Genomic DNA, 12342 nt, shown 5'->3' with positions numbered 1-12342 from the left:
TTTCCTAATTCGTCAGCTTCTGGAAGTTGGTTACAAATTATGGATTAGTTATTTGTACTAGTCACCTATTTTTAATTTTATATTACAGATTAGGCATATGAAAATTAAAAGGGAAATAAATTACTTTTAAAACTGTAACTACTATTTATTAAAAAAAAATTGCAATAAATTTAATTTTAATAAATTTTCTAAATTTTTAAGTATTTTTTCATACAAGGTATTATATATTATAAATTATTATAATCTGACGTCATGTAACTAAAAATTAAACCATATATCAATAATTTTTATTTTAATAAATAAATGGTGAATTTCGTACTTGGAAGAATGTATTCAGGTTTCTGTAATACTTAACTTTATAACACCAATAAAACTACCGTTTTTTATGCCTTTAAACAATTCACATTACTTCGGATAATGAAATAAAAACTAAAAAAAAAAAATTAAATTAAATTTTGTAGCAAAATTATGCTTCACCGTATTCAGTATAACTTTTTTTTATGTTATAAGAAATTTCTTTATCACAACGAATGCGTCTAGGTTCACCAAATGATCATTAATTATTGTTATTAATATTATTATTGCTGCTGATTTCCCTGGCGGAATGGTAGCATCTTCATCCGGAGGTCCCAGATTCGAATCCCGCTCAGACATAGGATTTTCGCACGCTAAAACATTTATTTATCGTCCGTCGGTAACTGTAAGTGGGAGTAAGCCTGTTTTAAATGTATAAATAAATCAATTATTATTATTATTACTACTATTTATGTACAACAGCATTCATAAAGTCAAGTAACTCAAAAATAACACGTACAGGGGTATTCAAAAGTATAGAGGGCGAGTGTTAATTTATTGTGGGATATTATCTGATGAATCAGTCAAAATTCAGAAACACAGAATAAAATGTAAGACTAATTTTCTCTATTATTTTACTGTAATTCAAATAAATATAATATTTCATCACTATTGACTATATTTCGTGAAGCCGGGGAGGTAGCTGTGTCCTATGTGTCTCTTTTTTCTTTTTAGCCTCCGGAACCACCTAAGGTGGTTCCAGAGAATGAATGAGGACGATATGTATGAATGTAAATGAAGTGTAGTCTTGTACAGTCTCAAATAGACCATTCCTGAGATGTGTCGTTAATTAAATTCGAACCACTAAAGAACACCGGTATCCATGATCTAGTATTCAAATCCGTATAAAAGTAACTGCCTATTAAAAATCTCCCTATGTCTTATGTCCTATGTTAAATTCTAACAAGTATACTTTGGGAAATAGCCCGTCATTTTTTTTGCAAAGGTTAGGTAAAATGAATAAAACAAGTTTTAGATTTTAAAAAAATGTAATTGTACAAATTGTATGTCAATAAATTAAAAATTAATATAAAAATTGTGTATTAATTCGCGTGAACTAGTGATCCTGAACTGTGTGGTTCAGGATCACTAAATGGTGTTCATAGCATGAAAATGTTATTCAATTGATGTAAAATCTGGTGTACATATACATACATTAATAATATGTTAATATTTTGCAAAAATTTGCAACTTTCAGCATTATTTGCGGAAAAAAATTCTTTTTAAACGAAGACAGATATTTATGTACATAGATACAGTTAAAATATTTGTAATAAATTATATCTAGTTTGCTAAAGCCATCTGTATATCGCAACATTTTGCAAAAATCGATTATTTTTTATTATAATTCACTGAAATGGAAATTTTCATGTCAAATCGGTATTTATTTAAGCTATTTTTTATTAAATGATATCGTTATTAGGTCTGAGAAAATCAATCATATTGTGAAAATTTTTGAAAAACTTATCGGTTTATTTTTTATGATAATATTATTGAATGAAAAAATTCATTTAAAAATGGGTATTTATTCAATTTCCTTAAATTACAAAGCATATAGTCTTTTTTTTTTTAATGCTTTTATTTACAGTCGCATCAACAATTACAGTCATATATACTTAATAGGTTTACAGATATCATTTATATCGCAAAAGATGTTTTTCATTAGCATAAAATGGAAATTTTTAAGTTAAGAACTATTTATATTCTATAAATTTCATAATTCTAATTATACGTCTTTTCTTAGGTCTGCAAAAGTTTAATCGTGCGGCAATACGTTTGAAAAGTAATTTATCTTCTATTATTTTTTCAATAATTATAATTTTTTCAATAACATTTAAAAGTGACGGTTTTGAGGTATATTATAAAAATATTAACTCGCGCGCACGCGCACGCTCACACACACACACACACACACACACACACACACACACACACACACACACACACACACACACACACACACACACACACACACACACACACACACACACACACACACACACACATATATATATATATATATATATATATATATATATATATATAATTTTTTTTTTTTTTATATAAAATTCATATGTTCATGTACAGAATATCGCAATCATCTGCAGTCGAAGTAGGTGGTGAATAACCTTGAAGATCACATTTTTTCAGTGCAAATTCAATGTCCAAATACAAGGAAATAAGCATGGCTTCAGCTTCAGGTAATAGACAGCGAAGATTTTTTTTTGAAAGACGTTCTTAAACTTGAATTAATGAATCGAGTGGACTAATAGCCTCAAATAAACATCTTCCAAAGTTTTCTCTCGAGAGAATCTTCGTAATAAGTTTTCACGAAACACCTTGAAGTACTTATTCGATGCATCTTGGGCTAAATCTCATATTCATGAAATTTTACGGTATCAATTACATGCCCACATGAACTTTATTTAGTTTTTTTTTTAATCATTGAAAGTGGATAACATTTTTATATATTTTGTATGTATTTCAGTTAATCTAACAGTAAAAACATAGTCTTTGACTCGAATCAACACGAAAATATAAAGTTTAAAATTAAATTTTTAACCTTTTTAAATTTTTAAATAATTTTGTTTTTTCATTGATTTTTTTTTTTGAAAATTGTAGTTCTATAGGACAATAAAGCAGTTTTAGTACATTGTACTTTAATTCTACATACATACCTGAGATGATCCCATTTTGCAGAATCAAATCGATTTAATAAATTTCATTAGAAAAAAAATTTATTTAGGCAGATCTGTTTTTTTTTTTAAAGCATTTTTGCGCATACGCGGGTTTTATTCATTATATATCTTACTCCTCTTCTATTATGCTTTATGGGATTTCAGATTAAATTTTGCCTATAATGCAGAAGATTAATGTGATAACTGTCGTAGTCAGTACGGTAGAACAGATAAACATGCTTTTGTCATTTAATAGATTACCAGGTAAGCGAAAATTATTACTTAATTGTTAATAATTTATAGATATTTATATTTTATGTTGAATCATTTTTTTTTCTTAATTAGATTGAAATAATATTTAAATTAAATCATATGTGTATTTCAATAAAACTATTATTTCAGTTAAATATCTAATATATAATACTTATAATTTTTTTTTTAATTTTAACTTTCTTCCCGGGTTCCTATTCTTAAAAACTGGATGTGCCGGTCACAGGAAGACCCAAATTCTCGAATAAATACTCGTATAAAAACAATTGCAATTTAAAAAAAAAGCATTTTTGTTTAAGCTAATTATAAAAGATCAATAAATTTGTTTTTAAAACAGGTAATATAAATGCAAAAAAACATGGAAAGATTAAGTGTAATAATACTATCATTTATGTATCAAGTTTCAAAGAATAGATTAAATAAAATTTATTGTTTTGTCAGAAAAAGCAAAGAGCAAATTACTATGAATAAACCAGTTTACGATATATACGTAAAAACTAGTTTAAAATAACTGTTTTATATACGTTTATACATAAATATTAACATACATAAATAGATTAATAAGCTGTAATAATAATAATTATATACACACCTGTCCTATATAATATTATTCAAACTATTACTCTGAATATTATGCCTAATTTCAATTAAAAATTTATATTTTTGTGATTTTTAATAGGTAATGGTATCTGTCATTTAAAACTACTTAATGTTTAATTGATTAAAAAAACTATAATAATTTTTTTTTATAAATATAAAATTAATCTTCCAACTTGTCTTAGTCTCTCTCGTATTCTTGCTAAGGTGAATGACTTCATTTACATACGCAAAACAAGAAAATCAGTTGTAACCGAGAACGATTACTGCGAGATACCGGTTACTGTAAAGATTTTCCACGGTCCGGATTTAAATATATTAATTTTTAATCCAAATGTGAACTACTTGTATATCCTTTACACTGAATAATCTTAACAATAACCTGTGATCAGAAATATTAAAATTATTATCATATAATCTAAAAAAAGAACAGAACAGAAAAAAACCAAGTAAAATTCTTTCTTCGTTATTGTATTAACAACACACCAGTTTATGAATATATTAAAGTGAATACAAATCAACAGGAAATCATCATTTTAAATAATAAACATCGCGAAATAGTGATCACCAAGTTTTTTGACACTTACTTTCTTTTTAACAATCCAAATCTAACTTTTCTTACTAGATTAAAGAAGATATACAGATTTTTTTCATATTTTAATTCGTGGATTAAACAAACAATTTTTTTTTTTGTAATAAATTTATCGTCTGTATAGATTGTGGCGTGGATATAAATGCTGAAAAATTACATATTCTACCTTTATCCTGCTGTCATTTCGACTTACAAAATTTAAAAAAAACTTAGAAGTCAACTTAACAAATAAAAATTTTTTTATTTTTAGAAACGGTAAAAAACCAACCATAAAGGCTTTATATGAAGAAGCCATTTCCTTTAGGTATATGATTTTAAATCCCTCGAGATCAATTTCATTAGTTGGTTTTCCATATAGAATCACGTTTAATGAAAACCTTTGCAGGAAAATCTACGTTAAATATGTCCAAAAAAAAACATTATTTGAATAAAAAAAAATCCATTTAACGAGAAAATGGATATTTTAAAATAATTAAAGTGCTGAGGAACATTTCGGAAGCGCCATGGTTTGCAAAGAACAAGGAGATCCACGATTACCTAATGATGCTATCTAATAATGAAGAAATACACCGACTAAGTACAAAGTATGTCTCCTGTTGAGGGACATTTCGGCCACCCATAAGAGGGAGTCGGAATGTTCTGATGACCCACGGGAGACCCCGATGGGCAGCTCTAGAGGAGCTGAGTCAGGGTGGGCAATCTGCTGCCACGACACACGGGAGCAATGGAAGTAATGCAGACGGATGCCGGTTGCTTTTGGGGTGTTTAATAAGGGTAATAAAAAAAAAGAAAACAGTACAAAGTATGTACTTAAGATTAACGCGCATGAAAACCATCTGGCTGTTAAATTTCTGGATAACAGTGAAGATGTGAGACGACTAAAGAGTCTACATGTATTGGATCTAGAGGCTGTTGTGCGTTGAATATCATTCTGTATCGTTAAATGATTTTTTTTCTTATGTATGACTTGTGACAATTTTTTTAATCGTGAATTGCTTGTTCTGTTTAATTTATTGTTAATTTTATTGTTCTCAACCGTTTAATTTTATTGTTCTTAATACCTATGTTATGTTACGTCACCGTTTAACTTTTTCTTTATTCTTAACAGTTAATTTCCAAATTGTTTGTAATTTTTTACGTTTAGTAATTATATTTTTGACTCGTTTTATTTTTTATTGGATTTTTTTACTGGATGCCTCCCTTTCACGTCGTTATTACAAACTGTACAGTTTCATTTTTCAGGAAACTGATTGAATGTAAATAAAGCAATGCACCCAGAAAAACCAAATGAATAATTCTATCGCTCAAAATATATTCTTTGTTATGGAACATAAATTTGGGAGCTCAGATTGTTTGACAGAATGAAAATCTGAAGCAGTACTTTTTTTAAGTTGTGAATCAGCCAAACAATTCACTGATTAATTTATACACTTGAAATCTAATGTTGTAGAGAATTGAAAACGAGCGTACAGGGACCGATAATTATAACAACTATAATTTTTGTACATAATATTATCAATGATGAAATAATTGAGTACAAAACTCGCTTGAGATTAATTGTAGGCGGCTAGATTAAAAAATATATAATTTACATAAGAAAGTTACAATAAGAGATGGATTACTTAAGAAATAGAAAAAAAGTCAGTTTTTTCTTTAAAGGACGTACCTGAATCTTATATATTTAAATAAATATTCTTATAGGGGTACTTCAAAACAATGTTCTTTATATCTCCAATAATTTAATGATCAAAGAAAGCACTTTGAATTTATAGTAATAAATCCGACGCTTAATGAGATAAATTAAATATTCCAACCAAAGTAATCTAAATACGGATAATTTATTAAATATTTTACTAGCCATAGCCGAATTAAAAGACGTATACTCCGAGAAAATATTAGTTGAGACTATTTTTTTAAACGGAAAAGATATTTAAATATGATTTCTATTTTTATAAATTTTCGTTTTGCTATATAAATTACAACAAAATCTCAGTATTCAAATAATATTTAGTTTATTTGTTCGTTTTGTAATTTAAAGCTTGTGTATTTTATATCCTCTAAAAAATATAATGGAAATTTAAATTATTGGAAAAATTTATGTAATTTAATTATTTTGTAATTGTTTGGGAATTTTCCAAATATTTTGTTTGTATTACTGTTGTAATTGTTACACAATGTAATTTATTATCCAGTTACTTATAATTTATTATGAAAATAAAAAGATCAAAACGTTGCTGAGTAGTAGTAAATAAATAACTTCATTTCGTTAAGTAGAATGATCTGCGATTTACTAAGAACTGAGTAAATGATAAATTTTTAGGCAATACAGGTAAGTTGATGACAAATGGATTTGCGTAGCTTCATAACTTTCTTTTTTTTCTATGATGTTAATAAATTCTATTTGGTCAACCAAATATTAATTTTCCTGTGATTCTTATTCTGTTTTCTTATTAATTTGTAAAAAGCATATAATTAAATCACAAAACAGGCGTACCTTAGGGGGCGTTGTAAGACAATAGCATCTTGGAGTGTGAATTAATTGTTGGATTATAATGATATTTATGTCACTATTTCACAATACGGTGAGGAAACACATAAAAAATAATAACGAGATATTTGTCATAAAATTCAACTCTGTATAAAAAGGCGAGTCTTAGGACTAAATTAAAATTTCTTCTACTTTTATTTACGTCGAAGTAAAGCAAAATGATCAAGATACAATAAATGTGAGAAAAGGAAACAATCGGCTCGGAATTTGAAAAATAAATTATTTGAAGCATTTATGAATAATTTTTAATGAGATTTTGTAATATGATATACCTTCAGAAATACTCTACAGTTAAATACGTGAATTAGAGAAACGGCTCATCTGATTAAGCCAGAGTTTCCCTTTATACTGAAGGTTATGAGTTCGAATCCCGGTTAGACTAGATATTTATAATACACTAAAAAATTCGTTTCTTGTCATCACTAATTTTTACACGACTGCCCAAAAAGGAGTGTAAAAATATGTATTTAGGGTGTAAAAAAAAGCCAGATATTTTTACACGGATTTGAATACTAGATCGTGGATACCGGTATTCTTTGGTGGTTGGGTTTCAATTAACCACACATCTCAGGAACGGTCGAACTGAGAATGTACAAGACTACACTTCATTTACACTCATACATATCATCCTCATTCATCCTCTGAAGAATTATCTTAACGGTAGTTACCGGAGGCTAAACAGGAGGAGGGTGTTAATATGTTTATTCCACCTTAGAAGCTCAACGGATGAACCGATTTAGATGTTACCCCGGGTTAGAATCCTTACGTTACCGGGAGTGTCGTAGGATATGTAAATATGTACATATATGTTTAAATAAATCTATAAATTAAAATAAAAGTAAACTACTTTCAAAATTCTCACCCGCACTCTCTTTAATTATTCTATATTAGTAATTATCCAATATTAAAGAGCAATCTTTGAAACGCAAGTCCAAGTTGTTGCAAATGATGAAGATTATGAGAATGAATGTGGCAGTTTATTTGATAATATGTGGTAATGAAGTAACTAAAGTAGATTACAAACCAACGAGTATCTGTTTTACGCCCTCTCAACTGTAGAGTTACATAAAGCTCGGAAAAACGTTTCTGTTTGTGGTCGCTTACGCCGAAATGGAGTAAAATAATGTTCAAAACGTTCACCTTGTAATGCGTAATATTCGAGGGACTCAATCATATCGTTGTAAATCCTACGGATGTAATTGCAATGGTCCGAAATTTACTTCTACATTGCAATATCGTGTAATAGATCTGCACTGGCCAGACATCTACTTTTTTTTCGTTTTTTAAAAATAGATTTTAATTTTTTTAACAAATTCTAATTTTTAATTAACGAGCTTTTTAATTATTGTCAGATTTAAAACTTGTAACTGACTTTAAGTAGTTGTAGGTACTATATAACTATTCAAAAGAATAATTAATAAAAGTTGATTTATAAAAGGAAATTAATAAATTAATTGTGAAACAGATTACATAGAAATAAGTGAAATATTCTTTCATGCAAGTCGGAAAATTGTTAAATCTTAAGAAGGATACGTGCTTTCTTTCTATCAGTAAAGCTTTGCTTGAGTCGGATCACTCAGCTGAATAAAAATTTTATCAATTTAAATATACTATTTGGTAGCAGTATCATGAAAATAAAATTATATCCGCTAGTAAACAAAAATTTTAAATAGATAATTATTCTAGACTTAGTAGGTGGCGCTTCCAGTGTTATAAATTCGAATTAGAAGTGATGGTAATGCAGCGCTGCTTAACGATAACAAGGAGAAACTACACAGCTTGCTAAGGTTCAATCATACCAACGAAGCCAAACCTTGCTTAGTCGATGTTGGGAAACCGTTGTGTGATTATGTCGCAGTTTGGTACCTAGCTTCATGCGTGAATACGTCCTGCAGAAAAGTGAAAAAATAACAGCTGGGCTACGTTTTACTGTGTTCATATTTCTGGATTTATTAAATCTGCTTTATTTTAAAGCATATATTATTTAAATTTCAACTGAAATTGTGTATTTGTGCTCAGTTTTCTTCGTTAAATTCATATATTTTTATTATATGACACCGTTATGTATCAATATTTTATTCTGGATTTCAGGACTCAAAATTTATTAAAAAAATAAATATATAATTTCGTGTAATTATTTAAAAATATTAATAATACTCTAATTAAAAGTTAATTTAGGAGAAAATTTATTTTTGTTTACGTTTAATTTTTTTTAAACAGATGACTTGATTTGGATAAATTCATCTACCTAGTGTTTGATATTTAATTTTTAGAAGAAAAATAATTTTAAAAAAAGGATTGATAAAATTAGCAGGACAAATTCTAATTTGCCATGATTTATTTTATTGTGAGAAGTGCCTGAATATTGTAGAATAAAATTTGTGAATTTATAAAAAAAAATTATATTGTGCGTGTTAATACTTCGTGCTGCACATTTAACTTCTTTTGGGTAACAACAGTTATATTTTTTGTCATCTTTCAAGATATTGAATGTAATAATTAGGTCACTTCACGGAGTGAATGGTTTTATTACTTCATTTAATGCTGTTGATTAATGTATATAAATGTTAAAAAAATGTGTGCTAATATGTGTTATGACTGGAGCTGCACCCCTTTTTCAACTGTTATAGTTAACTAGCTGATTGCAACAGCTATTAATTGGATATTTTCGTTACATTTACAGGTTAGTCGATAGTTTTTTATTTTTTTTTTTGCTTTGAAACATGTTTTAAGTTTTTCAATATTTTGAATCTGCTACAGTTTAATTTTTTTTGAATATTTGGTTTTCCTTCATTAATTAATTTTATTTGATTATTTTTTTAATGTTTTTAATTATACGATTTTAACATTTCTGAAAACTTTTCAGCCAATTGCAAACGATACAGTTATTTGTATTACGAATATTTGTTTAGTAAATACATGTTATTGGAGTTTTTTTAGAAATATATTAATCTATATCTATGATTATTCAGGGAAAGATGATTTAACTGTAAAATTTGAACAATAATCTCATTGAGAACATTAATCTCGATAATAATTTTATTAGGAATACCTTTTTATTTGGCTTGAAGCACAGTTTAATAGATCCAGAGAATTAGAAACTGTCATTTTATTTGTATGTTAGAATTTATTGTTATTATTTATTAATAAATATCTTATATAATATCTTTACTATAATAAGTAAAGATTAAAGTAAATAATGGTAGGAAACGCTAGTTTTTTCTAATAATTGTTTATTGGCATACATGCTGTTGATCACGCAGATTTCTTCAAATAAATCTTAACAACTTATTTTTGATGTATATTTATTTGATAAGATTTGTTTTGGCGATCTGTGCGATGTAATGAAATGAAGGAAAATTTATTTCAGTTCAACGTATTTATTTATTTCAAAATTATTATTATTATTAACGTAAAATTTATTTCAGAATTACGTATTTTGTAGTTTTCATGTTTTACCGGTTATTTAAATAGACACTGCTTGTCAGGCATAAGGTATTTTTACCAGACTACAAATAATTTTATTTTAATGTTATGTGTATGTCCTATCAGTATTTCCTAATTGTAAATATATCGCTATGAAATTTACCCTTGAAAATTTATACGTTTTATTATAAAAACACAATATTGTTGTTTATTTAATATATTTGAGGATTATTTTTAATAAATAACCTTTAATTGTTGTTTATTTAATATATTTGAGGATTATTTTTAATAAATAACCTTTAATTGTTGTTTATTTTTGTGTATTTTTTCTTTATTAATTAATATTTCACTTTAAGAAAAATCCCATGTGCCTTGGTTGTGCATGAGCACGTAATACTTGGAATTTGTTGAATTATAGCCCAATCGGAAAGTACATAAACTTTTATTTCATTAATAACATATATTTCCTTCTTTTTTTTTGTGTTATTATTGAATTATTATTTACCGTAAAAGTGTTTTTACAATCGGAGATTAATAATTATTAATAAACAATATATATAGATTTAAAAAAAAGGAGATGAAATCGGATTTGAACCGTGTGCCTTCTCCTTGTAAGATCCAAATATTTCATTAATTAAAACTTTATTTGGCTATAGCTCTGGAACCAATGAAAATAAGTACTACTTATGATATCTCATTGAAAAGCTCTCAATGAGGGTTTATTACTGCAGTTCAGAAAAAGTAAAAAATTCAAACTTGTTTGGATTTTGGGCTTTTTTTGGATACTATTGGTCCAGTCAATTGCGATCAAAAGGGGAGATGCACAACTAGATGTTAAAACAGTCCTAAAACAAAAATTTCAACATTCTACGGCTAATCTTTTTTGAGTTATGCGAGATACGTAGTACGTACAGAAGTCACGCCGAAACTAGTAAAAATGGATATTTCCGTTAAAATCTGAAAACCGAAATTTTTCGTGATCACGTCCTTTACTTCGTACAGGAAGTAAAAAAAATCACTAGTAAATCGAATAACTTTATTTTTAATCATATTTCAAAATGCCTTCAAACAAAGGTTTTAATATTTTTTACAACCCAGTTTGGTAGCGTCTCGGCCTTTCACCCAGAGGTCCCGGGTTCAAATCCCGGTCAGGCATGGCATTTTCACACACGCTACAAATCATTCATCTCATCCTCTGAAGTAATGCTTAACTGTGGACTCGGAGGTTAAAAAAAAAATCGAATAACTGCAACAGAGTTTTAACAAAAATTATATATATTTTTTAAAAGTAATAATTAAACTAGTGTTCTTGAAAAAATTAGATTCTAAATAAATAAATGAAGAATTCTCGTGCTTTTTTTTTACATCTGACTGAATTGAGATGATTTTGTTTGTTGAACTACTTCCCTTGCTTTCCCGTTGTTAAATTTCTTTCATAGTTTATTTACTTGAATACAAGAAATAGGAATATGCTTTTTCTAAACGTTGAATATTTTAATACTGGAAAAAGCTTTTTTCTGTTCATACAGTTGAAACTTGTATAAATAAACAAACGTTATAACAATCCAGAGCTTTCAAAATGACAAAGTTATTGTTACGGTAGCTTACTTTGCGCCGTATTACATTTTATTTTTTGGGGGAACAAATTTGTTTTCTATAATAGTACTACAAGTGTACACTATAAATTACGTATATAGATTATATACATAAAAAATAATAGATTTTAAGAAGTGCTTAGTTTTAAATTAAACATTTATTTTTTACAATATCCGTTTTAGCGACTTTACGAAGAAAACTACAGTATTACTTTCTGTCGCATGGTATGAGTGGGAGGTGAAAATGAATTTTCTTTACGTTTTGAGGTATGAGAAGTATAA

The 12342-nt window shown here is 27.5% G+C and overlaps 1 protein-coding gene across 5 annotated transcripts in view; it reads left to right on the top strand.

The window, feature by feature from the left end:
* The window catches only part of Arl4 (ADP ribosylation factor-like 4), a 153296-nt gene that overhangs the window by 5449 nt on the left and 135505 nt on the right, over window positions 1-12342 (top strand). For 2 of the 5 annotated variants that reach the window (XM_075368572.1, XM_075368573.1), the window contains exon 1: window positions 8837-9722. The exons of 2 other annotated variants lie outside the window; for them this stretch is intronic. The gene's annotated coding sequence lies outside the window, so the exon portion shown is untranslated. Of the gene's footprint in view, window positions 1-8836; window positions 9723-12342 lie in introns of those variants that run through there. One more of the 5 variants, XM_075368571.1, reaches the window with a different exon arrangement.

This window comes from Lycorma delicatula, chromosome 6, assembly GCF_047948215.1.
Source record: "Lycorma delicatula isolate Av1 chromosome 6, ASM4794821v1, whole genome shotgun sequence".
Lineage (NCBI taxonomy): Eukaryota > Metazoa > Arthropoda > Insecta > Hemiptera > Fulgoridae > Lycorma > Lycorma delicatula.
Note: the sequence above shows the minus strand (reverse complement) of the source record. Positions and strands in the feature narration are given on the sequence as shown.